This window comes from Onychostruthus taczanowskii, unplaced genomic scaffold (assembly GCF_017590055.1).
Source record: "Onychostruthus taczanowskii isolate IOZ18803 unplaced genomic scaffold, ASM1759005v1 scaffold101, whole genome shotgun sequence".
NCBI lineage: Eukaryota > Metazoa > Chordata > Aves > Passeriformes > Passeridae > Onychostruthus > Onychostruthus taczanowskii.
The window spans coordinates 1,189,693-1,217,454 of record NW_024496638.1 but is presented as its reverse complement, the minus strand read 5'-3'; the positions used below and the strand labels follow the sequence as shown (position 1 = coordinate 1,217,454).

The window sequence follows — 27,762 nt, the reverse complement described above, 5'->3', positions numbered from 1 at the left end:
GGCTTCAGCTGAGCCAAAATGCATTTTAATGAACCAGTGCATTGGTAAGCCGTCTTTTCAACAGAGTGCTGCAGTGGGGAGCCTACAGGACGAGCTGTGTGCTCTGTGCCTAAGCTCGGGGTGCTTTTGGAGATGCTTTTTTGGTTCCAAGTACTGTGACGTAGGTGGAACACATGCTGAACATCCAGACCTGTTGAGCAGGCAAAGACGAAGTTCTCTCATTCTGTAGGTGGAGGGTATAAAAGAATATTGATTTAAATAGGACTCTTGCTGGTTTGCTTTATTTTACACCTCCTTAGCATCTGGTATTTAATTCCAAGAGATATTTATTTAGCTGGACCAATGGCATCTAAATTTAATCTGTCTAAAATACTGAAGCAAACAGTGTTACCCATTTACTTCTGAATCCTTCCAGTATTAAAGCCTCAACCAGGTAATTTTTTCCACATAAAAAAAAAAAAATCATGTAATTAAGAATTATGGAATGCATCCACTTTATTTTTACTGGAATTAAATTTCAAGCTTGGAAACCAGTAAGGATTACAATGTAATCCCTAATGCTGTCAAAAAATAGAGCCCTCCAAACAAATCAAAAGTCAATATTAATCAAACACATGTACACTTCACTAGTGTAAAGTGATAAATGTGTAATATGATAAACAGCTTATGCAGCATCCCATCTGTTCCCATCGTTCTGTGCAATGATATTTAACATTTAGAGCAGGAGCAAATATATACAACACATTTTTTTAAAGCTGCCTCAGAAACAGAACCTGTAAATGACTGTTTATAGCAGCTTTGTTGAAAAGGCACAGTTACAAGAGCTGGGACTGAAAAGATTGATCTGAAAATAAATAAAATAAAAATATTGATAGGAGAGCTGGAGGTTATTTAACTCAGAGTCTTATGGAAATACTAGAGAACAACAGAATCATGGCACCAGAAGAGCAGAACCTCATCTTCACAGTCTTTAGCACTTCAGGGGGTAAAACTGGAGCATGATTACAAAGTAATAACTTGGGAATTGTCAACAGCTTATAAGTGACATTATTTCTTTTACCCATCTTCAACATTTCATCGAGAAGCCAAATGCTTGCAGGAAGGGCTGTTAAGCAGTGAGAGACCAGAGTTCAAGCAGGTTTGTCTGACAGTTTTAGTTTGATTTATTCAGCAAAACTTTTCCAGGTGTGAATAATTTGAGGCAAATCTCTCTCGACTTCCACTTCAAGCTTTGGCAAGAGGGAGTTTGTAAACCAGTAAAGCAGGTATCTATTCCAACTGTGCCAATTCATTTCATAATCACCTGTGTTCTCTGTATTAAATGTAATCCCACTCTTTAAAACATTCAAAAACTACTTTTTCTTTTAGCAGCTAGGTGTTTGGAAGGAAGCTCTAGAAACAAAGAGTAAAGTTGTTTTGCAGGCACAAACTTGTGTCTTTCCTTCTTCTTCAACCCAATCTTTCTGCATATTTTCTGCAATCTTTCACTGCAAAACCTGAGGTTCTTATTTTCCTTCTACTATTCCACAAAACATTTTTCTGCTATGTCCTATAAGTGAAAATAGATAATAGAAATAGACATGTGAGGAGGCTGGGTCTGTGCTACATCAATGAAATCTGGTCATCCAAGAAACAAAATGCAAGGAAAACTGCCCTTTGGGACATCTCACAATTTCAACAACTCTCCTCTATCCACTCTGGACTCTTGGGAAAAGCCTCAGAATTCTGTATTTTTGAAAATCATCCTTTATTATCATCTGGTTACTGGGCAGTGGAATGGAAATTACTTTGAGAGAATTAATTTATGAAGTAATATGATCTCATGAATGTCTTTAAAAATAGTCTAAACAGCCTGGATAAAAACCTTTTTTCCCCTGAAATGCAGTTGTGAAATGGGTTGAAAAATAATATAATATAATATAATATAATATAATATAATATAATATAATAGTAAAATAACCTGCACAGTAAAATAACCTGCACATTGTAAGCTGGCAGATGCATGAGCTGGAACACATTCACCAGAGCAGCCTTCCTGTAGGAAGGTGCAAAAGGGAAAAAAAAAAACCACTACCAGAAAAAAGAGACCTTTGCAGACTTTGTTCTATTAATTAAAAATAAAAATTAAAAAAAAAAGAAGATTAAAAAAAATATAGGAAAAAAAAAAGTCTTGATTTCTTCAATGCATCATCCTAATCCTTCCATTACCAAAACATTCCCTCAGTGGAAAAGGCAGTCAATAATTTTTAACAGCAATTAAGTAGACAGAACTCCATCATTATGCTTGGGATGCCCACTGCAGAATGGTTGAAGTTGGGAATGCACATCCTCCCAGAAGAAGCTTCTCAGAAGCTCTTCCTTATCTGCTGAACTGCTTGAAAAAAAACCCCAACAAACCCCCAAACCCGTTACACACACTTACAACCCCCTGCCTACACGCTTTTTAAAATTCACCCTTTTTGATAAATATTTCACACACACAAACCCAATCACAATTTGTACCAGCGAAAATAAATAGCTCACAAGAGATTTTGCAGGCTCAAATGATGCTTCTGCATTTCAAGTAACCACGGAGTTGTGCACATGGCACTGCCTGTCAGCAGCCAGTAAGAGTTTCCCATCTGGAGACTAAAATGTGAGAGGAAGAAAGACACAGTGACCCAGAGACTTTTGGGGAAGTTATTTGTGCTCTCAGTGTACCCACAGTGCCAACCCAGAGGTCACCCACTGAAAACCAGCAAGGGGTTGTGGTGTTTGTGGCCATACTGGGATGGGCTGGAGCAGCTTTTAGCACAAACCAGCACAGATGTCCAGATTTGCACCTGACAAGCATATTTAGCGTCAAAAACTCTATTATTTTATCCTCTAAATTTATTCTAAAGCTGGATTTAATGGGCTCATGGACAGCACAAGGGTACATAGTGAATCCAGAAAGGCTTGTGTGAAAGTAAATTTGCACAAATTCTGTTGGCAGAATACTTCTTATTGAGCATCCCAGGAAAGACCTGAATATAAAAATAACCACAGATTCAAAGGAGGAGGCAAGTTAAAAAGGTCCAAAGCCAAAAGATGCTTTGGTGTAGTGACATTTTATGTGCTTACAAAATGCACTTCGCCACAAATGATACCAAGATTAACTGTCCCAAAAAGCTAGCACATGATTTTAACCTGTGTCTTAGATTAAAATAGAAAGTAATAATATAATATATAAATGAGTACCATAATGGAAATTAATTTATGAATTTGTCACTGCAAACCCAATTATTCCCATCCCACCACAGAAGCTTAAATAGACAGAAGAAAATGGCTTCAGTCCACCAGGCTCCAACTATTCATTTATTTCAACAGTTTCTGAAGCAGACCTGGAAGAGTCTCTGGAAAATTCCTGAAGATTTTCTAATACAAATGGGAAGCTTTTTACATTCTGATCTCCCACATAAACATCACTGATTCCCACAGGTGTTTGACCTGTATATTTGATTAAATATCCCATTTAATCTACTTTGGTGTAAAAGATGCTTCAGAGGCTTCATGCACTCTGTTGATTTAAAAGGTGCTTTAAAAACCCACCAAAAAACCCATAAAAAACAAAAAAACAACAAACAAAGAACTTCACAGAAGAAGGAGGACAAGGATGTGGAAATTCCAGCTGCCATCTTGCATTAATGATGTTTTTGCAGTAATCCACTTGCTCACAGACTTGCCTGCCCTGGTGGCCTTACTGCATGGGATGACATAAAGATGAAGCCAGTGAGCATGGAATTGTACTAGGTGATCAAAGAAGGCAACTTCCCACCTGAATTCTGTCATTTATGTGGTTTGTCCAGAACAAGAAATATTATAAGGAAGTATTTGACAGCTTTTCAGAAAAAAAAGTGCACATGAATTAAGGGAAAACCATCAAAATCATTCGTAGCCTTGCCACAGTATAAATGTCTTGGCATAAACTCAAATATTGGGGCACACAAACAAGATAAAATATGCCTAAAAGAAAACACCCTGTGGAGAGACAATGTCCTGAAGTTTTGGATTCCATCCTGTCACCACATTTGCCCCTGTTTGCACATGGGGAATGTTGTGCCTTCTCTGCTGCAGCTCCCGTGGCAAAGGGAGATGTCACTGCCTGTGCTTGCTCTGGGCAAGGGCAGCAGGACAGGCTGGAGCCTGCTGGAACCTGGCACCTGCAGGGTTGCTCCAGCCAGGCAAAGACTTTTCCCTGGGCTGATTCAGCAGTGGCAAAAGCGCTGAGGGATGTGGTCTCTGCCTGGAGACAGCAGAGCTGTTGAGGAAGGGCTCAGCCGCTTCATCCCCATGAGTCGCACCGAAGCTTCAGTTGCGCTCAGGAACATCTATTTCTGAGAGAGGCACTGGAAGGAAGAGGCATCTCAGATCATAAACTCCAGACTCCTTGGTTGTCATGGCAACTGCATCACAAAATTTGTTTCTTAACATTTAGCCAAGCTCCATCTTGAAACTTCTCAGTTTTCTTGTCCCTGCTATTCCTGTTAGGCCCAGAACCTCTGAGAATTGGTATTTTTTCTAATTTCTGTCATGGATGTTACCAGTTTGTATTATTTTCTTCCTGTGTAAAGCTACCAAAAGCCTAAATAGACTTTATTTCCCCCTTACTTTCCCAGCATTCTACAAACATATCATGTGGGAGTAATGACCTGCCTTGGTTAAACATATGTTTTAATAATATGACAAAGATGAAAACCTGAATGGAGCATAACAGCTGTCAGTCCTTCAAAGACCTTTTAAAATTTTTTTAACGTGTCTAACTTTAGTCAAACCAGTGTATAAAGATGGTCATACACTCATCTGTGTTTCACCCAGCTAAGACTGGCCCCATGCCAGTGTCTGACCTCCCTCAAGGGAAATGCACAACTTGTTTTCTTCTAGTAAGTACAAACTCACTGGATTAGTTTGGGATCAAAGCTGATACCCCAAAAAAGCAGCAGGGTTAAGTGCTGCTTTTCATCTCTTACCCATGGCATGATTTAAAAGGCAGAACTATGTTAAATTAGCACTCTTATCTAAAGTTTTGGATTTTGCATACTTATATCTAACCTGAAAGCTGTTTCAAGTAAGTGACTTCCATCCTCGTGAGACTACACAGAACACTTAAACATCACTCGATTACTTGGACCCTGTCCTATTAAAAATAATGGCCTCCATTAATTAATACCTGTTCCTGTTTTGAATCCTTTGGTTTAAGTCACATTTCATTGGAGAGGTTCAATTAACTTTATTGCAGTTGATTGAACTGCAGTGCTCTGCAATCAATTAAGTGGCACTTAAGATGAATTTGTCTGATGTCTGCCAGGTGCAAGAGGTGGCAGCTTCTCATGTTTTAACTTCTCTCAGGGAAAAATATCCAATGAACTGTGCACATCTGTTTTGCTTCTTTTTTGCTTAAAATAAACTCACTGAAGATAAGCCGATAACTAATTTTTTTGCCCACATTCCAATGCTCAAAAAAATGTACTAGTTTAAAATTCAGTGAAATGAAAATGAAGTTTGAAGTGCAACAGAGTACCTTTACATTATTCATCTTGTGAACATGCCTCTTATATTGAATTTGTTCTCATAGCCTATAAATTATGGTACATAGACAGCACCAAAAATAGGGTACCAAAAAATAGCAAACTAGAGGTCACCCATATGGTAAAGAAACATCTCTAGCACGTCTGCCCTTCACAGATGAAAGCATGCATGAAAATCTAAAACTGCTTAACCACTGCAACCAGAGCTGCTTCCATCTCATTCCCCTGGCATATCCAGTCATCCTCCTCTGCTGGGGGAGTGCTCCAAGGTGGGGGGAAGGGAAGGGAAGGGAAGGGAAGGGAAGGGAAGGGAAGGGAAGGGAAGGGACCCAGGCTGCTCATTCAAGCAGTGGAAAAACAAATTCCCATCCCTCCATGATCCTTTGCTGGCCAGTCACCCACATCTTAGTTTGCTGCTCCCTCTGCACAGTCACTGATGCTTCATGAGCCCCTTCTGATAAATTGACTCCAGGGGGAAAAAAAATTAGTCAAAACATAAAAGGATAATTTTGCTCTGGATGACAGACTGTCACTGTGATCTGAGTGCTGGGCCAGCTTGGGGCAGCACAGTGGGTGGAGCTGCTCTATTCTGCTGGTCCAGGGCAGCAGGAAGAACAGGATCCCCTTTGGGCAGAGAGCATTTCCAAGCCAGGCCTATCTCTGGAGCCAGCTCCAGCTCTCTCCTGTGCCGCTGCGTGGGACAGGAACGGGGAGCAGCAGAGGGAGCTGAGGCAGCGTTCCCATTCCCGCTGTGCCCTCGGAACAGCGCCCACCTGTACACCCTGCCCCAAAGGGATGAAGGGCTTCAGACCCTCCTTAAACAATTCCCAACCCAATGCTGGAGGAAAACAGGAGGCTGTGTTCCACCCTAAAAATATCATATTTTTTCAAATGGGGAGTTGCAGTGCTGTTATGCAAGCACTGGGAGGACAATGGATCTTTATTTGAATTCTGAATGAACCACTTGATAAGTATTTACAGGAGGTAGAAGCTCGCAGGCTGAGCCCTTCTATTTTTAAAGCTGTGCATACCTACACTAAAGACCATTAGGCAGAGAATTCTAAAATATGGATCAAAATATAGATCTCTTTATGAGCATTAATAATACAGCCCAATATTCATTTACATTAGGTAAGCACCCTAAGTGAGGCAACACAATTTAAAATTAAACCCTGTATATGGGATATAAACTGCCTGGTTTTGTACATTTCAATGATTTTCTGTTAAAACCTTCCCAGAGATTACACAGATATATTGACAGAAAGTGTTGTCATCATGTGTTGATAATCTATATTTCCTCCTCCCACATACAGTCACTTTCCAGAAAATGCATCTGCTCTAAGAACAATATTAAAAAAAATGTATTGCTCATGCATCCCTCTTTATGCAGGAAAGCCTAATCTTAGAGCAGATGGAGATAATTCTTTCTTAAAGCCATGTTAGTTTTAACAAGGCTGCCTTAAACTTGGAATCCCTTGGAAATTTAATTTGGAGGCCATGGGAATGAGGACTGAAATCTGGGCCTGAGGAGTGTCTAAGCACATACAGAATAATCAAACTCACATAAAAAATGTTTTCTGTGTTAGAACAGAATGAAGAAATACCCATCAGTCAGCTGGTGATGTGCGAGTGCCTTATTTTAATTTAGAAAATTACTGATTGCACTAACCATAATGCAGCTTTGTGCGTGTTTTATGCCAGACTTCCCAAACTGAAGATAAACCCCAAAAAGAGATATCAGTGGTGGAGTCATTGCACAGCATCGTTACAGACATGGAAGTGTTTAGTTTAAAACAACCTCAAAACAACATCCAAATCTATAGGCACAATTGTAATGTAAAACAGACAGGAGACACAAATACCGTGTTACACAATATTAACAAAAGCAACCAAAGACAACTTTCGCAGCTCTTTTAAAAGAAAACAAACTTGTTTATAAGAGCAACTTCATTAATTCATAATAAGGCTTTTTGTTACCACTTCAAACAAACAACAAGTAATTTACTTACTCTCCACACAGAATAACCACTTTTTATCTTCTCAAGCAAGAGTACAAGTGCAAAAAGCTCCTCTCTTAAGAGGGAATGATTTATTTTGGTGAGTGAACAAGCATCAGAGGAGGATAAGAGCAGATTCCTCAGAGCATTTTGTCATAGAGAATAAGAATCATCAACAAACCTTTCATTAGGTTTGATTTTATTTGTAAATACTTTGGAAATAAAAATCTATTTTGGACCATCTGGTGACTCACAGAGCACGAGGCAATTTTCTGCCCTTTAAAGAGGCTCCACCTTGGCTACAGAGAGCACCAGTCCCGAGGGAACACCCTCCCAGCAAAAGGCAGAACAGTGGAGCAAGGCTTTGCCTTCTGCACTGCTCCCAGCCCGCAGCAGCCAGAGATGCTGCAGCCTCTCCTTCGGGGACATTTGCTCCACAGTCTGATTCTGTATCCAAACAAAGCTTTGGAAACTCCTTTGGAGACCCTTCCTGCCTTCTAGTGGCCAGAAGGAAGCCAAACCTGTCACCTGCTTCCTTTGAGCGCCCGGAGCCAGCAGCAGCATGCTCAGCTGGGTGATGCTGGGGACGAGTGTGTGCTGTGACACGCTGACATTTCAGGAACGCTCTCAAGAGCTGCACAACCTCGTGCCAACAGAGCAGCTCAGCAGAAGAGCCTTGTGGAGATAAGCATGCCCCAAACCTGAGCACAGGCACCGAAGAGAGGGAGACAAACAAAGCACCGATGCCAAACAAAGCCCAAGCCACAATAACATAACAGGATTTTCAGTCAGAAAGCAGCAGCTCCATTTGTACCAACAGTAATTTTGGGATCACAAGAAAAGATGCCACAAAAATCACAATTTTGCTGACTTGTTCTCCTGCCACCTAAATTTTCTCTGCAACCCAACTCCCAAAATTAACGAACAGCGAAGCCCCACTGAGTTTGATTCTATGCAAAATATTTTGGAATGTGAACTCAGTTTTAGGCACACAAGAAAAAAATCAGAAAAATAACATAGTTTGTTAAGAAGAACAGAAAGAGATGGTGCTGCCGCACACCAAAGGGCAGAAATGCTATGTGCTTCCAAAACTAAGGGAGGGAAACTTTGATTTAAACATCAAATATTATGCAAATCCCTTATAATTCAAATTAAATTTATATCCAGGTGTTGCAGAATGGAGTTTAAATGTTAACCAAGCTCTTAGGCAAAGGTTTCAAACTTGGAGGCACTGTAGAAAGAGCTAATATTTCCCACAAAGTTGGAATTGCCAAAAGCTGTGTCAGGGTGACTCGGACACTGCCCTTGATGGATGGGTTCAGGGAGACCCAGGAGCTCAAATTCCCAAGGTGCTCAGCAAGCTGCATCCCCCTGGCACAGGAGATGAAACCACCCAAGGTGTTGGAATGACTCCTGTGAGCACCTGATGTGCCAAAACTTCATCCTAAATCCCCATTCAGGGGAGGGCCAGCGACAGCAATGCAGATGGAATGTCACCCACCTCATCCAGCCCCTCCTGAGCACTCACCCTCTGCTGGGCTACTAAATCCTGCTTGGCCAGCACCTCCAAGGGCACTCCCACTGCAGGATTTGGGAAGCAGCAAAGGCTGGGGACCGTTTCCAGGGACTGGGTGGGTGCAGCTGCCTCGCTTTGGAGCCTGACTCCATCTGTGTGACAGCACATTGCTCCCTGCCAGTGGCCACACATCCCAGAGAACATGGAATACTTGAATTTCCCAGCCTATGTGAATTCTACACGCTGCAGATAAACCTGGGAAAAAGAACTTTGCGTTTTGCCAAACATGCACCAGGTAACCGTGCTGGAGGTCACCAATTTCATTTCACAGCTAGCAGGAACAATTCCTTTAGTGCCACGTTGCTCACATGGCTTTCCCACCTCACACGGAGACAGAACTGTGAGAAGGAGGCACACTCACAGCTCTAATGTATAAATTTTAAATGACTTTAAGGTAGTGATTGATTCTCCTTGAGTGCCATCCTCTCTTTTATTCCAGCCTCTGAGCTCTTTGCCTAATTGCCCAAATTGCAGTAGCATCACATCTGATTTCTCTCCAAATACCTTGACCTAAATCAGCTTTGTCTCAGTTACTGGCATCGACAAGCCTGGCAATGGTAGAGGGATAATTTCAGTGCATCCTAATATGCTTTTTATTGATTTCCAGGTAGGGTTTTTTTAGACAAGGAAGACAGCATGAAAGGCAAGATTTAGCTTCTGGAGTCTGACTGAGGCAACATAAAAGCCTCAGCTCTAGGAAACATTGTAAAAAGCAGCCTTAGTGTGTGCTACTCACTCCTACTACTGTGTCCCCCAAATCCTGCACAGGCAGCACTCCAGGAATTGCATAAATCCAGGACAGAATATCTTCTGCCACTGGCTTTGATTGCTGCATGACTGTCAGCCTTCAGAGCATCTTCCTGCAGAATGCAAGGAATGCCTGATGCATGACCAAAGCTCCCGAGAGTCTCTGAAATTAAAACTATTTTTAGCCACCCTAAATATATGCTGTCTGAAATAGTTAAGTGAGCCAGTGTTGCTAATACATAGTTCCTTTCACACATGTATAGAATACATGCTTATCACCCAGAGCACATTCCTTACTGAGGGAGCACAATTTTGTCCAGAGGAATGGAGAAAGATGTAGGTGTGCACTAGAGGCACTAGAAATAACTCTGCTAAAAGGCAGGGAACAGCAAAAAGCTGGGGGGTTCCGAGGCAGCACTTTAAAAACAAATAAATAAATCAATCAGGCAGACAAAAAGATGCCATTAATTAGTCCTTCTAATTTCTAAGCGGGGAAGAGCAGCTCTAATCTGATAGAGACTTTACCGACTCCATCAAATGGCCAATGTTGGTACAACAGGCAAGGGCTACTTAAAAATAAAACAAAAGGACAAAGGATTGGGAAAATCATCCTTTTAAGCACAAATTGACCCCGATGTAAACATTTCCCCAGCAGAAAGCTTTAAAGCATTTTGCTTATGTTCATATGGCAGTTCTTTCTCAGCGTTCTTGCCCAGAAGGAAAGAGCTGGAAGTTTTATGCTCCTGGAGAGACTGAATCTCATTGTGTAATTCAGGAATTGGCTGCATCCAAAACTGGAAAAACTGGGGTTTGTATGCCAAAGTTAGGGCAAATAATTCAGGTTTCCTGATTTTCTGTGCTATTCCTCTGGGCCTGGTGGCTGTTTGTTTGGGAAATCCTGATCTCTGTGGACATTCAGGTCCAGCGTTATTTTCAAAGAGAAAAGAAGAGAGTGTCTCACAGAGCAGTACTTAGAAATTGAGGATATGGAAGAAAGTAGCAGCAACTCTCTGGAAAGTTTTCCTGCATCTATGGCATAGGCATGTGTAGGAAGTTGTGTGGATGCAAGAACTCTAAAAACAGACATTTTGTCACTTTGGTTAGAGATCAAAGACCTAGAAAACAGGATGCAGCCTCCTCAAAGCATCAGATTCTCAAGTTACTACCTAATATATTTCCATCATTGCTCAAAAATAAGTAATTTTACCATAAAATCCCAGCACCATAGAATGGTTTGGGATGGAAGAGACCTTTAGAGTTCCAAGACCTCCTGCCATGGGCATGGACATCCTTCAGTAGGTTCAGGAGTTCCTTCCCCTAAACCCAAACCTTAGGATAGAAGCAATTAATGTCTCTGTTGCAGATAAAATAAAGCAAATTTATTAGAACTTTTGAAACCAAGGCAAGACTGCATCTTAGAATTCTATCATCACCTATCTGCACCAAGATTAAACTGATAATCGCTCCAGAATAGACAGAATCTTGGGGTTAGTTGCTTAGCAATTGAAACTTCTCTTTCAGAATCCAAAGGAGGCCAAACAGCACCTTTTGTGATTATAACTTGAAGTTTTCCTTCCTGACAGTGCAGCTGTGATGTTTTTAGCTACAAATCAATCACCTAAACCTTTACTTTATTTTGATAACACGACTCCTGCTATGCATGGGAAATATATTCCTGTCTGCCTGAATTCTGAGCTTTAAGAGCATTTCATCAGAACCCTAATTTGGTGCCATTAAAGTCTATTCCCACTGAGGGTGGCTCAGCTTTTCTGCACCAAGACACTTTGCAAATTCTAGATCACCCTCACCACACAGGAATATGACAAATACAAATCTTTCCCACCCACTTCAGTAAGATCAACTAAATAATCAGGGAAACAGGGATGGAGCAAGAATTAGGATCAAATTCATCCTCTAACTATGGAAAAGGTTTCTGATAACACTGAGGAGTTAAGCCACTAACAAAGTAAAACTCAGAACTAGGACAGAGCCTGTTTTCTTCAGCCAGAAAAGCATATGCCCAAATAAAAGAGTAAAATTGATAAATTTTACAAGCCAAGAATAAGAAGGAAGGATGGATTGCAGGCTGTGATAAAAAATCAAGGTTCATTTCCTCCACTTGGAAAAGACGAAGTGATTTTTCACTTTTCAAACCAGTGTGGTGCAAGTCATATATTTTATAGTTTTGCTTCTTGTTTTGCCTTCTAAGCAGGAAATGCAGTATAATTTTAATTTTTTTATTCAGGTCTGGAGTACTGAATTCATCACAGCTCCAACCAAAACATTAGACAAGTCCTCTTAAATATTTCCATCGGGAAATCCTAATTATCAACTGTGGCTTCAATTGCCTTCTTTACTCCTGTTTTTGCTTTCCCTGGAAAAGTTGCATTCATTTTGCCTTGGAGCATGTGCTGCTTTTATATTTTCCTCTTCGTGCCTTTGGAAATGAGGACCACCTCTTTGCAAAGCTCATGGGCAGCTTCTCACTCCCTGCTACTGCAGCATCCCCACATCTCCACCGTGGGTTAATGAAGAACGCCCTCACTTAACTATGCATAACTGGATAGATTTCTCCTTTTTTTTTTTTTTTTTTTTTTGGCCTCACCCCGGGGTTATCACATAATTTATCAAGAAGAGATGAAGCATTTTGTTTGACATAGCTGCAGCCCATCTGGAAGGTTGCAGGAGATGTAATGTGGCCAAGAGCGATTATTTCATCCCGCACCATGACAGCCAGCAAAAAGCAGCAAACAACAAAAAAAAACTTCACTGTGAATTACAGAGGTGCAGAATTTTCACTGTAAAAGCTGGATTAGCTAAAAGCTTCCTAGATAATACTTAGTCACAGAAAGAATAAACTCTGGTTACTTATTTCCTTCCCTTTTGTCATGCAGCAAGACACAGATTAAAAAGACAGACACAGGGAAGTCAGGCACTTTGAGGGTTTGCCAGTATTTTGATTAGTGACCAAAGTCAGTGAACTGCACTTTGTCTTGTCTTTTATGTAAGAATAAGGATGAGTCATGCAAGACTAAAATAAACACCTTCTTAGAGGCAGCCTTGCTATAAATAGCTGCTACATCTTTAGTCCTCCCCAGCTGAAACTACTCTATTACTAAAGCAGTAGTATGGAGCAGAGCGCGCTCAGGGGTGAATTCTACCTCTGCTGCTTGCACCTTCCTGTCTGATGGTATCAAAACAGACAGCTCAGAGCAGACACTTCCTCTGGGCTTGTGTGGCACGGTTTGGCAGCAGGCAGGATTGTGTGGGTGGCTGCTGTGAACATAAGAACCTGCTGGAAGGTTCTGCCGGGTCTGATGGAGCCAATGCCAGGATGGACTCCATGCTGGCCATGGCCAAGCCCACCAGCAATGGTGGGAGAACCTGAGTGGGAAAAAGTGAGAGAAAAACCTCTGCAGGCCCCCAGGCCAGGGGAGGAGGAGAGGCAGGAGGTGCTCCAGATGCCAGAGGCACTGTGTCCCTGCAGCCCATGGGGGTCCACAGGGAAGCAGAGATCCACCTGCCTGTGGAAGAGCCCAGGGGAGGCTGTGACCCCACAGGAGTCCCCTGCAATCCTGCAGGAGACCTACGCTGGAGTAGTCTGTTCCTGAAGGACTTGCCTCAAGGAAGGGACCCACTCTGGGGCAGTTTGGGAAGAACTGCAGCCCATGGGAAGGACTGATGCTGGAGAAGTTCATGGAGGATTCTCTTCCCCTCTCTGGAGCAGGGAAAGGGTGTGAGGAGTCCAGCCACTGAGGAGGAAGGAGCACCAATGACCACGTGTGATGGACTGGCCATGGCCCCCAGTCCCCATCCCAGTGTGCCACTGTGGGGGGAAATCAGGAGGAAGCCGAGCCTGGCAAGAAGGGAGGGGTGGGGGGGAAGGAGTTTTAAGATCTATTTTATATTTCTCATTACCCAACCTGAGCTGCTATAAATTAAATTAATTTTTCTCTGAATCACCTCTGTTTTGCCAGTGACAGTAGGAGTGATCTCTCCCTGTCTTTGTCACAGCCCAGGAGCCTTTTGGGGTATTTTCTCTCCCTGAAACACTGGTACATACATACATGAACTCTGCATGCCACTGATACCAAAGGGAAGCTTAATTTCTGACTAGAAAACAGGAATACTTCCTATTCCTAAAACATAAATCATAGTCTGTGAACTATTCTGTACAAAAAGAAAATATTTTCAATGTATGCATCCCATAATAAACACATGAATTATATTTTGACACTTTAGGAATAGGAAACTATTAAACCATTACATGTCTTTCAGGTGTCATTGGGTAGGAAGGAGCTTAACCATTTTTATACAAACAATTCAAAAATTAGCTGTTTGTCAAGTGCTGAACATTACCCAGGGAACACCAACCAAGGAAAAAACCCTTCCACAGCACAGCAAAGCTCAATAAACCCAGGGAAAGGAAAACTTCCCTGAGTAATGACTGCACCATGAGGAACTCTTCCCGCTTATCCCAACAGACAGGCTCTTCCTGCTTCAATGTGCCTCAGACCACTGCACTGGATTTATGCTTCCCTGGAATGAAACAGTTTTCAGGTGCTCTCAAGCCTTCCAACCTCTCCATAACAACAATCACCTCCTCTTCTTTCATCTGAGCAGTTAAAACAGCAGCTAAGCAATGAGCCTGGTATATTGATGGTTATCCTTCAAGACATGGACAAGAATATTTTTCTGGGTTGGATCAGCCCTCTGTACAGGGAAGACTTATCCCAGTTAGAACCTACCTCTGCAGCACAGCTGTTTTATTTCAAGATGGTCAGAATGATAATTTTTAAAGCATATTTTATAATTGTTCAAGGGGGAGAGCAATTTTTAGAAAAACTAGAGAATGCCCTGCAGGTTCAACACAACTGATCTTTCATTTACAAGCCTCAAACTGTCAGGTCACTGAATATCGTCCTTCAAAACTGACAACCAAGACTGGCTCCTATTAGAAAAACATTGTTGGTGGCTTCTCCAAGACTTAAAAACCCCATTTAGCTTCTCATTTCCTCTGTGAAGTTCTTTTAATTATCTAGCCAAACTTGGAAAGGCCAAACAACAACAGATTCTTCCGTGGCTCTCACAGTCCTCTGGCATTAGGAACATATGTCATTTGTGTTTTATCAGACACCAAAGGAACTTAATCTTGCTTCTTGGGCACTTCTGATTATTTCTGGCAAAGAGAGGCATTGAGATTAGAAAGGGAATAGTCCTGACAGCAGGAGCAGTTTCTTTGCAGCCTTTAAACCATGCTCCCCCTTCCTCCACATATAGAAAGTATTCCAAGTTTCCATATATTTATACAAAACTTTATTCTCCTAAGTTAATGAACTAAGTCAGTGCAGTGAATTAATAGGTTATTAGAAACTTTCACAATATAAGCCTGGATCAAAGGGCAATATTCCAGTGGAACACTACCTGGTGTGCTCTCAGGGAGGTCTGCAGGTCTGCTGGCAGGAAGGTACCTGCATGGCAGAAAGGTCCCTGGTCCTGCCTTCCCAAATGGCTCTCCCAGAACACCATATGTTTCACACACAGCATCCCAGATGGATGCTTAAAGGGTTCATTAATTCCTCAAACCCAGATTTCTGAGGGTCTGGACAGCTCATACCTTTGTAAAATAGGGAGGGAGAAGTAAGAGCCAAAAACAAAATTGGGGGAAAGGGAGTTAAATTAAGATGTGTGCAGGGATGGTGGGAAGCAGCTCTGAATTCCTTCCTTTGGACCCAGCGCTCCAGGACTGTCTCGTTCCATTGAAATAATTATCTGTACACAAATGACATTTTAAACACAGCTTCACTCTTGTGGCACCAGGCACAACTTTGGAGGCCTTGCTTTGCTCAGAGCTGCAGACTGCATTAGTCATAACATGACTTAACCTTTGAAGGAGCAAATCCATGGCCCACTAACATTTTTGGAGGGGACAATTTTGTAACATCCCAACAGCCAGAACAATCCATCAGGGTCTCTCCAGTTCTCCTTTTTGCTTTATTCTTTTGAAGCACTGCTGTCTGCCTTGCCATCCTGGCATTTTTCTCCGGCTTCAACACAAGGTTGTGATGAATAATATTCATTCCCTCCCTCCCTGGGTGTGGGGTCAGGGTAGTGCTGCATGGAACATCTAAGGAGACATGAATGGGATCCTAGACACACTTCCTTCAGGAACTATGCCCAAGTCCTATTGCATTTGAAGGTGGAGCTTGAGGAGATCATGATGCGAGTTGTCCAACAGAGGTGCAAACAAGAGCTGAAAAATCTAGGAGGAATAAGTCATCAAGCAAGAGCTTCCCCTGATGTACAGCCCCACATGGAGCACAGAAGGACCTCTAGTCTTCCTCTTGGAAATGAATTGAAAGCTGCACTTCAGGAAAAAAAAAAAAAAAACAAAACACAAATTCGTTGGAATGTAAGTAAAAATTCCCTTGGTAGATGGCAGAAAAAGGGCAAAATTTGTAATTTTGCCTCCTTCTATTGTCATGTAAAATTTTGCTGGTGCTATTTGACCTCTTTTCTAGCTCTTCTCTGGAAGAACAGATGGAAATCAAGTGAAAAACATGGAAAGGAACAGCAAAGTCTTGTACCCCTCTGAGAACAACGATCAGGTGGTAGAAATTGAAATATTCTTTCCCTAGCAATGATTTTTTAATAGATCTTTCCTCAGACACATCCTTTTCTCCACAGCCCCTGTAACTGATAAACCAAAGAAGACAGCTTCCATTAGAATATTTCCTAAATTTCCTTAATATTTTTTGCCTTGTAACTGACCCAGTGATAAAAGGCTCTGACATTTTGCATTGAGGAAGGCACAGATGATCTATAATCCATTTTTACCCTCTCTCTCTGCAACATCTGGACAATTATTACCCATATTAGAAGCCTCTGGTGTCAAAGAACTAACAGAATGTATATCATCCATGAAGAAATAATAAAAAAACCTATCCTCTGAAGTATTTATCCAGAATTTTGTAAAGTCTGTGGCTCCGAAAGATGAAGAACATGAGAGAGATCATCCACTCCAGAAGGACATCTCAAGATGCGCATGGGGGAATGCCTTCAGGCTGACATTGGGTGGGTTCAGATTGGATATTGGGAAGAAATCCCTCCCTGTGAGGTTGGGAGGCCCTGGCACAGGTTGCCCAGAGAAGCTGTGGCTGCCCCTGGATCCCTGGAAATGTCCAAGGCCAGGTTGGACCTCACTGATGTGAGCAGCCTCTTGTGGATCCAGGAGGATTTATCAGCCTTTTCCTGTTTGTCCTGCTTATCCTGCATCACATGGAATCATCTGGTCAAAACCTTCAGCTATTTCTGACCTGATTTTGATTGGTGATCCTGTCTCTGCCTTAATAATGCCAATGATGGTGCTCCTTTCTTCTGAAGCAGTGAGATAACGTCATTAATAACTCGGCCATGATGTCATTCCTACATTCCCTCTGCCTATATCATTTTTAGACCCTTGTGATCTAACTTTTCTTCTAAGTCTGGTTTCTACTTTTGAAAAAAAAAAAAAAAAAAAAAAAAAAAACCAAACAAAAAACCTAGACATTTTCTGCAAAAGGTTGAAAATTTTTAAAAGTTATTTGTCTTTCAGTTCCCCAGACTTTGAAGCGGAAGAGGGGATATCAAAATTATTTTTTGAAAATCCAACACTTTGAACAAACAGATAAGATATAAGATACCTAAGATATATATAGAGACAAACTTAATCTGTAAATTGTGGGCATAAAACTCAAGTTATTTCCCAAAAACACAAAAGGGATCAGGAGGACAAAAGTACAGCAACTTCTTCCTACAGGATCAATGAAAAGTTTTGAGAGACAAAGCACATTAAAAAAATTGAAGTCTGTTAATCCAGTTAGTGTCTGTGCAGGAATACAAAACACTGGATAGAAATACAGATCTTCTAGAAGTGTCAGAGGTCTGATTTTGACTGCCATCAAATTAGGAGGAAACATGAATAAGAAAACACTGTTCAAGTGTGTCAAAGCAAGTTTGCAGATTATAAATTAACATGTATTTATTTGTACCCCATTTCTTGAATATTATTGCAGACCAGTCCTTGTTTCTCACTACAGCACATTTGACTTGTTAAATCCCACTTTAATTAGAAATTAATAACAACAGCTACAGCAAAGCACGTCATATCAACTTGGCTACATCAGCTTCCACCACAGGAAAGTGAAGGTGTCATTTACAACAGATTAAAAAAAGACTGAAGTCCCTGTGGTATTGACTTAGGAAGTAACTGAAATAATTTCCAGCTTTGTTTCATCTTCTTCCAGAATATGACTTAATCCTCTTTGCAGATAATTCTCCATTTACCAAGCAGGAAACTTTTGAAACCAGGATTATGCAAAATGTGCCTTGGACCACAACAACTTTGATTTTCCAAAAGGCATAAGTGAGTCCAGACCTTCATGGAAATCCAGAAAATATCCAGGTCAGAACTTTTTTGATGGGAAGACCCCTGACCTATCTAAATGGCCAATTACAGGTATGTGCATTTGCCTATTACTGTTTACAAATATCAGACACCTACTTCAGGTCAGCATTCAAGGAGAAAGGTCAGAAAAAACATCAAGAGAATGTTTTTAGAGACAAATTCATCCAGAGAATCAAGTCAGAGAATTAATTTATTTCACAATTTCTTACAGTACACTAAGTAAATAACTTATTAGCTTGTTTGAAATTATGAATACCTTAAAATAAAAATTATAATTAAATTATAATCAAAAGGGTTTTTTTGGGGTTTTTCAGCTAATGAATTCTTAAAAACAAAAACAACAACACAGTATAGTCTAGCTAGATTTACTTGGCCTACAGTGATACAGTAATGCTGCATTTGCTAAACTCTGCTAGGGAAGGAACAAAAAATTGGAACTTTCCCATGTTGATAAATAAAGTCAGAGATATTCTGCTGAATAAATTGACAGAAATGCAAATAACAGCAGGATTTGTGTGAAGGGAACCCTCCTGTGCAAGCACCAAAATGTGAATTTTAGGCTTACTGAATACACAATAATTTCAGCATACAGACCTGAATTATAATTATTTTTAAGCAAGAAAATCACATAGTTATCAATATGTTAGGTAGTCATTAGAAGCTGATCATTCTCTTGTGAGCTGAAGTTTGTTAATCCTCTTCCTTTATTCTAAAATTAATGAGTGACAGTAAGAAAGAGTCAATAAGAGCTAAAAATAATCTAACAGCAAAAACTTAGTCAGGCAATGATTTATTTATCTTCATGCTGATGCAGGTGTGTGGAAAAACATTGAATAAAACAGCATTTTTGTGGTTCAGTAGCCAAACCAGTATGTGGCCAGTCAAATGGCCCTGGGTTCACTTTCAGCATGGAATTTTGCAGACTGATTGTATTTCAGCAGAGCAAAGAATCCAGGTGGTGTATTTTGAGTATCCATTTTAACTCAGAATCAGAGAACAAGCTTGGCTTGCTCAACACTTCTTTGATAACGGTGTACCTATAGCTCTGTTAAAAAAATCCCAAATTTTGCCAATTTTTATATAATGTAAATCTTCAGAATTCATATGTCTGCATCACAGAATCATGGAATGGCTTGGGTTGGAAGAGACCTTAGAGCTCAATTAATTCCCACTTATATTTATAATATATATTATCATTCCAAGAGGATGATGGCAATATTCAGTAATTATTCTTTTCTCTGTTAGCAGTCATTAAAAAGTTAAACCAAATGCTAAGTACGTGACTGAAGCCTTAAGCAACCAGCTATTAGCTACTGCTATCAGCAAAATAATCCCCTGCCGAATGCTGTTAATTAGAGCAAACAGTAAAACCACGGAAAAATGGAAATGCTCATCTTTGTCACAACAGGCTGCAGTTTCCTTCAGTAATGGTCAGAATCTGGGTCAGACACTGAAGCTCCTCACCAGTTAGCATTTTCCAGGAACAGCTGGAAAATCCAGCAGCGAATTCCCCAAACCACGATGAATCCCCACTGTCTTCTGGGAAACCACGACCTGTGACCACAAGGATAAACATATCCAAGCTTCCTTTCAAATCCATCAATAGTTAATGGCACCTCTGGCAACCTGTGTGTGGGTCACATAAACCAGAATGTTTCTTTGATAACACAGACTTAAAAAAACTGCCATTATCAAAAAAGTGCTATAAAAAGTCTTGGAGAATCATGGGATCATTTAGGCTGGAAAAGACCTCAAGATCATTGAGTCCAATCCTTAGCCTAGCACAAATATTCTCTCTGTTTTCCTCAAAATGTGGAGTTCAGTCATTTTAGGTGCATTGGCTTCTCCAGAAGAACCTCCCTAGGCCATTTTTCAATTCACTGGCAAGGAAAAAACTCAATTTTCCACCCAAAACCTACTTCTGAGATAAGACAAGTCCAAAGAAGAAGCCCCATCCGACACTGTCAACACACAAATGCTGAAAGCAGCAGATCTGAGAGAGAAAACAGAGGTCATTCACCACAAGGGAAAGGGCAGCATAAGAGACAGAATGCAAAAATACAGATGGTCACGAGTGAAATATACTCAGAGAACCGATAAAAGCTGAAGGTTGCTCAGAGGACAAAGGAGAAATGCACAGACAGAGGCAGGAAAGCTCTAAACTGAGCCAGGAATTCAGCAGCGTCCAGCAGGCCCTGGACAGCAGAGCTGCCCAAGGGTCAGCAGTGATCTGGCCACAGGAATTTATCACAGAGATGGGAGACAAAGAGACAGAAAAACTCTGAAAAGAACATAATGCTGCAACTGCTCATTCTGGAAACGAGTCAAGGGCTAGAAAATATGAAAGTCAAGATAAAGAGGAGATGATTTCTGAATATTCGGAGGTGAAAAACAGAGGCGTTGGTTGGACACGAAAGAACAGAGTTATCAGGACAAAAATATTGACAACACACAGAATTACTTGAAGAAAAAGACAAAAGACACATTCAATTTGCAGTGGGAAGCTGATTGCATCTTCCCAAGTGAGGATTCAATCCAAATGACAAAGGCAAAATTGAATATTATTCTGTAACTGAAGAATGGGAGTTATTTTAGAGATGTCAATAAAGCAAAGAGTAAACAGCAGCAGAGAACATGGGTGTAAAAAAGATACAGTGAAATGGAGGGGATTTGAGCAGTGATAACATCTTTTATTATTGACATTGATTTTTTTCCCCTGAATATTATTAAATTAATACTCTTGGTCACAAGACATTGATCTTTAGGATCAAATCAAAAAAAAAGCTTGAAGTCCATGTGAAGCAGAGGGACACACAGCATTGGTTTCTTGAACCCTGGTGTAATGAACACATTTCAAACTACATTCATTTATTAAATGGAATAAAATAGATTTTTTGTCAAGATTAAGGTTAAGGTAAAATACTAGTGAGATGCAAAGCAGTGATTTAGTGATATTTTGGCAGGAACTTGGCACTAACTTCTAAAATCCAGATCTATAGAAAAACATCTGGGATATAGAATAGTGTGCCATAAATTTCTATTGGCATCACTAGAGGTAAATTTGGGAAACGGGTCATAACAGCCTATGCTGTCAATCCCTCCATCACCCAGGGACATCTTTTCCCTTAGTTGATTTAAACAAGAACCTCTCTAAAAAGGCAAATCCAGACAGAATGACCAAAGCCATTTTAGTTTTTGAGATGGGCAATCTATTTTAAGGACTGTGACTTTCTCTCCTAAATTTAACGATTCCTCTATTCATCATCTTAGCAGGATAGTTCTAGGAGAGTCTATACTTAAAATTTGCTTATATAGAAATCCACAGGGTCTAAAGGGGACTTTCTCCTTTGAAGTCAGCTCTCCCAACAGTCTGAATTTAATATTCCATGCGAAGTGCCACAGGTCACCGTAATTTTCCTGTCTTTTATCTGATGCTTAGAGCCTGGTAGATTCACTTAAACAGAGATCAGTCTAATAACAAAAGGCTTGATGCAGAAAACCAGTTTCCAGCAGTAAATACAGATACATTTACTCTAGATATATGGATCTTTCATCACTCCTATTGTTATCTATACCTTTGAAGACTTCAATACATCTAAATTTGTGTTGGGAGAAAACAGAAAATATATTTTTTATGGAGTCCTCTTGCCCATTGGAGCTGGAAAGCACCATGGCAACATGATAAAATACTCGGGGTCCTATTTTCCTTCTCAAATTCCTTCTATACTAAAACCAATTTATATTCCTGCTGCTGGTACCATGGTATCTGTAAAACATAATTCAGAGTATTTAATTTCATGTTGACATGACTGTGATAACTGAAGGTTCTTTAATCCCCAAAAATATGTCAAATGCTTGAAAAACCATCTGATGTCTGGAACAAATGAAAAATATCCTGGTCTCATTTCCTGCCAAGCAATGAACTCCAGCTCTCTGGCAACAGCACCACCAGGTTAAAAAAAAAAAAAAAAAACCCTGGCTCCCAAAGCTCCCAATCTGCAGATCTTGCTCTTGTTCAGGAGTGTTGGTTGTTTTGAGGGAATCATGGGGAATTCCTTAAAATCAGAGATAAAAATGCCACAGAACATCAGCGAGCACTTCAACTCCTCTACTGTAATCACAGAACAGTTCACATAAATTTCATTACCTTTATTACTCCTGAAATCACCAAACTGTCTGAAGAGCACTTAAAATATAATTTAAGAAAGGGAGAGATGGCAATCACTCTCTCATGGCAAACGTGGTCTTTTTTAGAGTTATTTTTCACCCCAGAAAAGGTGAGTTCTTCAGTACAACATATACTTCAGCTGCACTCCATGATCCTGATGGCTCCCTTTCAATTTAGTATTTTCTATGATTCTGGGACTTGTAGTAAAATAATTTTTGCTTTGGCAAAATCATAGACATAAAAGCCATTTAAAGAGCCATGTAAAAATGAAGCTGTGAATTAGTCAGATGTGGAAAAGTGCAAAAGCCCCATTATCCATCCCAGCCAGAGTTTTTCTTCAGAGACAACACTCAGCCTTCCAATTTCTAGCAATACCAGGAAATAAAATTACTTCCCTAGAAGTATTCACTAAAAATATTCCTTCACCTCAACTATTTATTGATTAAATTTCCTGTTGCAGTCTAATTTTTTCCAGCACAAGTATTGCCACCTCAGCTGCTCTGACTGGCTTATCCAGGGACTATTCCTCTGCTGCAGGACTTTTGCCTGACCCAAGTCAGAGGAGCCCATCAAGAAGGATCCATCATTAGTGGCTCAATTAGAAATGAGTTTGGAGAGGCAGGTAATGATCTGGATTAAATTCATTAGACTGCACCTCCAGCATACAGGCTCAAAATACATTTTAGGCCCATTCGAGTTAAGCACCCAGAGTAAAAGGACGGGATTCTATATTTTATAAGTATATCAAGGCCCCAAGAAAACCCAAAAAGGTTTCTATTTTTGTGTGCTGCTGTTAAAGTTTTAAGAAGAGCAGCTCCAGCCTAATATCTTACATGCCAAGGAGATGGAGAAAATCCCAGCTCTGCAACAACTTCATGCTCCTAACAACTTTGTGTAGCCCTGTTAAGAACTTCTCACAATTCCACTTTTCTAAAACCTGATGCAAAAGCAGAGTACAACAATAAACTTGTTTATTTATAGCTCCAGTGACAATGAACAACTGAATGTTGCTCAATAGCAAGAAAATATTTGATGTTCTGTTTCATCTCTTGTGCTGCTCTCTCTTTCTCCAGCTCAGCCTTGCATCTCTATGACAATCACTACACAAACCACATCATTCTGCAGCCCACACTGGCAGTTAACAATTTATCCCTGCTGTCTCCATCACATCCACTTAGGAGAGCAGCAATCATTTCTGCTTTGAGGCTCTGCTAATATGAATAATTAATTTCATCCCTTGAGTCCCAACACCAGTTTCCACTGTCCCTTTAATTACTTGGACAAACAGATTGGGATCTTCTTTTCTGTGCCTTTTATGCCACAAATCTTTTACTGGGATCAAAGAAACAGTCTGAATATTCCCCATTAAATGTAAGTTAGCAGTGAATCATGTCACAGTCCTCCACACCACACACTGCACTGTGAAATTCCAGACATGTCTCAGCTGCTTCATTGGCACCTGCTGAATGCATTCCTGATGATCACTTGGGGGTTCAGCCCTATTAAAAACTCTGCTGCTCTTCTTGTTAGGTCTGCATTGCCCTTACAGGAGGGAAATCTCTCTTGTCCCATCAGAAAAATCTCACGCAGAACATGGACAGTTGAACCCCCAGAAAAATCCATCTAGGTTTTACTTGAATTCAGCTTTTTTGCCCTCATTCTCCCTTTCAATGGAAAGATTGAAGCTGTTCCTCAGACTCCTCTCAAACACCAACCTGTCATCTGTCACTGGACACCACGCCTGGCTTTCAGGCTGACACTGGGATTTCTTTTAAACTCAGGGCCACATGATGTCTCAAAGGGCTCACCCTCTCAAAAAGAGAAAATATCCTGTGGTTGGTTTAGTCAAGATCCCCAAACAGGGGCACAAATGAAACCTAAGAAATGATGTGAGCCTAAATCTGAATTCAGTACAAGCAAAGAACCTTTGATTATCTCATTATTGGACCATGCCAGCATGGGAAACGTGTTGTGCCAGGAATAGCACAACAACAGCGTGAGTAATTCAAACTCCTCTCATGAAGTTAATATTTAACCTGAAAAATTCCCTGTAATCCACAGAAATTCACAACAAATCCAAAAGGGCTACTTTGTCTCAGAAAGAAAGAATTAAGGCATGAGCTGTCTTTTTTTCTTTTGCTATTTACAGAAAAAGCAAAAACATTCTATTAGATCATTTATGGGCTTTAACTGGGATAAACCATGATGCATCCTGAAAGGACTCTCAAAGATTCCAAATAGGAGAATTACAGTTTTCTATTCATTATGTCTCCCAAGCTCACAGAAGCTGCAAATATTATGCTTTCTCACATCTTACTGCCAAAGCTGAACCCCAGGTTAAGTGGATACAGCTTTCTTTAAGAGCTGTGCCAGAAAATTTTATAAACCTGATCCCAAGAGCATGTGTTTTATATGATTTATAAGCTTTGTTCATGTTTATAACAAATCACTGCCTTGCAGAAGGCAAATTTTTAAAAACCCTCTTATTTTGCATTCATTTTTGCAGTAAAAGCAGGACATATGTGTGATGTTGCTGTTATATGATACACATCAATAGATAATGAAATCAGCCACATATATATATTTCATTGCTTAACACTGCAGGTTGTCTGAACAAATTGTTTCCAGCTCACATTCCAGAGCCTTGTAACAGAATTGGGATCTTCATTTCTCCATATACAGTTTCCTGTTCCCCCTCAGAGCTCCATTACAAGAGCCAGTCCATTTTGAGAGCAGTAAGAACTTCCTTTCTTTCATGTATAGGATGATCTGACAGAAAATCTAAAAGAACTAAAAAAATAAATAATAAATCAGCCTGCCTGAGGTCTCTGAAAGACAGGGCCAGGATTTGCATGGAACAATCCCAGCTCCTTTAATGTCAGTTCAGGGTTTGATTTTCTGTTAATAACTCTGGATTTGTGGCAGACTAAGAGCATAAAGAGGTCAGTGTGTTATAAACAAGCTGTGAATTGAGTTTGTTTGATCATCTAAATATAACCGTAATGAACACCTGAGAACCAGCGAAAAATCCAATGCACTAAATGCAGAAATTAATGAACATGCAAAATTCACTTTGTCTGTCACACCCTGATTTCTGTGGAGCCAGGATCCCATCTCTGCATTTTCAGTGACAGGTATTAACCCAGGATCCACGGATTTAGTTGGGTAAAGAACCATTAAAAGGGATGAACTGAGGAGAAAGCCACTTTTGTCACTAATCACCCTATACTCACTGTCAGGAACGCAGAATTTTAAAGATGAATTTGATATCTAGCAAAATTTTGCCCTGGGCATGTAATCAGCACAGCACAATTCGGATACACTTACTAGAAGATGGAAGGAGGAAGCAAAAAGGAATTTGGATAACAACTTCTTAAAAGGCATCACTGATTTTGTTATTTGTCCTGGGACAAAACCAGTGGCTTTAAAGCAAGGTACAGAATAAAAAAGTACTGGTATTTACATTTATAAGCACAGGGTGCTTGTGAAGCAGTGACAGCCCACAGACTTACTCACTTTGCTTAAACAGTTGGGAGAGAGCAAGGAAAGTCAGGAAAAGAAACTACTTGGACAGAAAGCATTCTGCAGAGAAGCCACATCTGAAAAATCCAGGAGTCACCAGGGATTTCTTGTCAGAAAACCCCATATATCCCAAAGGAGATATATAGACTTAAGGATTTGGCCTGAAAAAAATACTATTTTTTTTTCTGAACTTTCTTCTAAGATTTTCTAAATAATCTGCAAGAATACCTCCAGTGAAGCTAAATAGGGAACTTAACATTTTATGATCCCAAATACTTTCTGAGTGTGTGCCAACACACAGTAAAAAAAGCCAAGCCCATCAGAAATTACTATTCTCTCTTTTGCTGGGTTAGTACTCCAGCTATTTGAATTTATACACTCATTGTGGTTTATCACAGACTATTATGGCACAGAAGGGCAAACATAAACTGCATTGATTACCTCACAGTATTGATAGTCAGAGCCAGCAGAAGCTTACAGGTGAAAAGATAATTAGGGCAGTGATGAACCTCACTGTCATGTCTGCCTAGAAATAGCTTGTTATATTATATTAAGAAAACCAAAATTCTTTATTTTCAGAACTATATTCACTTGATTATCAAATCAGCCACTTTTTTCTTTTTTTTTTTTTTAATTTTTTTTCTTTGCCAGGGCAAGAAACAAAACCCAACAAAATAACCAAAATCACACTGACTGGCAAAGAAAATTTTACTCAAAGACCAGTTGCTGCTATTGAAATTTTGCAAGGAATTCTTGGTTAGTTTGGGTTAATTTATTCCCTGAGGAATCTGTTAGGAACAGTGATTATGAACAGTGAGGACGAGTATCAAAAGGGAATTGGAAAGCCTGCCACTCTTACCAATAAGAAGACTAAGAAAAATAAGAATCTTGGCTGTTACAGGAAACAATGCTCAGTAAAATATCTCCACGTGTCAGCCCCAAAAATGATGCACACAGAGAGGCCAAGTGGCTGCTGCCCATCTTTCCCCCCAAGAAAATGTAGTACTTTGGGTCTCCACCATCAAAGCAACCACCAGTTTTTATTAAATTGGTAGGAATGATGATCTTATGACTAATGACTTAAATATAATGACTAGATCTTATGACTAACGATTAGATCTAATGACTTCTGGCTCTGTCACATTTGCATTAAATTAACCAATGTGTTGAAAGCCGAGGAGGAGGTTGGGTAGTGATAAATGGCTGAGCAGGCAGACATGAAGACTGCAAAATTTGTCCCCCAGGAAGCCAGGCTAAAAATAAAAAAAAAAAACACCAACTAGGTGAACAATCAATTTATTTTAAATTTCTCTGGCAACCATTTCCCTCCAGAGCAGACAACAACTCCCCAGTCGAAGCATGTGAGCAAACAAAGTTCAATTTACAGCAGTTCCATATCAGCAGGAATTAAGCCAACCTGCTATTTATGAGCCTTTCCACCCTTCCTCATTGTACAGAGCGTCTTGCACGGTGCATCCTAAATCCTTTCGCTGCTGAAGTAGGGCACAGATGGAAATGGGAAATCTGGACCCCGCTGGAGAACTGCTGCAGTGGAATTCCACTTTGAAGAGCGGGTAGAGATTACTGGAGGTGGAAAAACACGTTTGGGAGGCAGGGCACAGGACTTGTGATGAAGAAAAGATGTTTTCCACTTACCAGCAAACCCTGATTATGCATTTACCTCTCATACACTGCATTTTATTTGTTCATACAATCACAGAATTGTGAAAGTTGGAAAAGGGCTTCAAGCTCAAATCAAA

At 40.3% G+C, this 27,762-nt stretch overlaps 1 protein-coding gene across 2 annotated transcripts in view; it reads right to left on the bottom strand.

The window, feature by feature from the left end:
• SHANK2 (SH3 and multiple ankyrin repeat domains 2) overlaps window positions 1-27,762 on the bottom strand; it is a 242,700-nt gene that overhangs the window by 36,828 nt on the left and 178,110 nt on the right. The gene's annotated exons all lie outside the window — the stretch shown is intronic.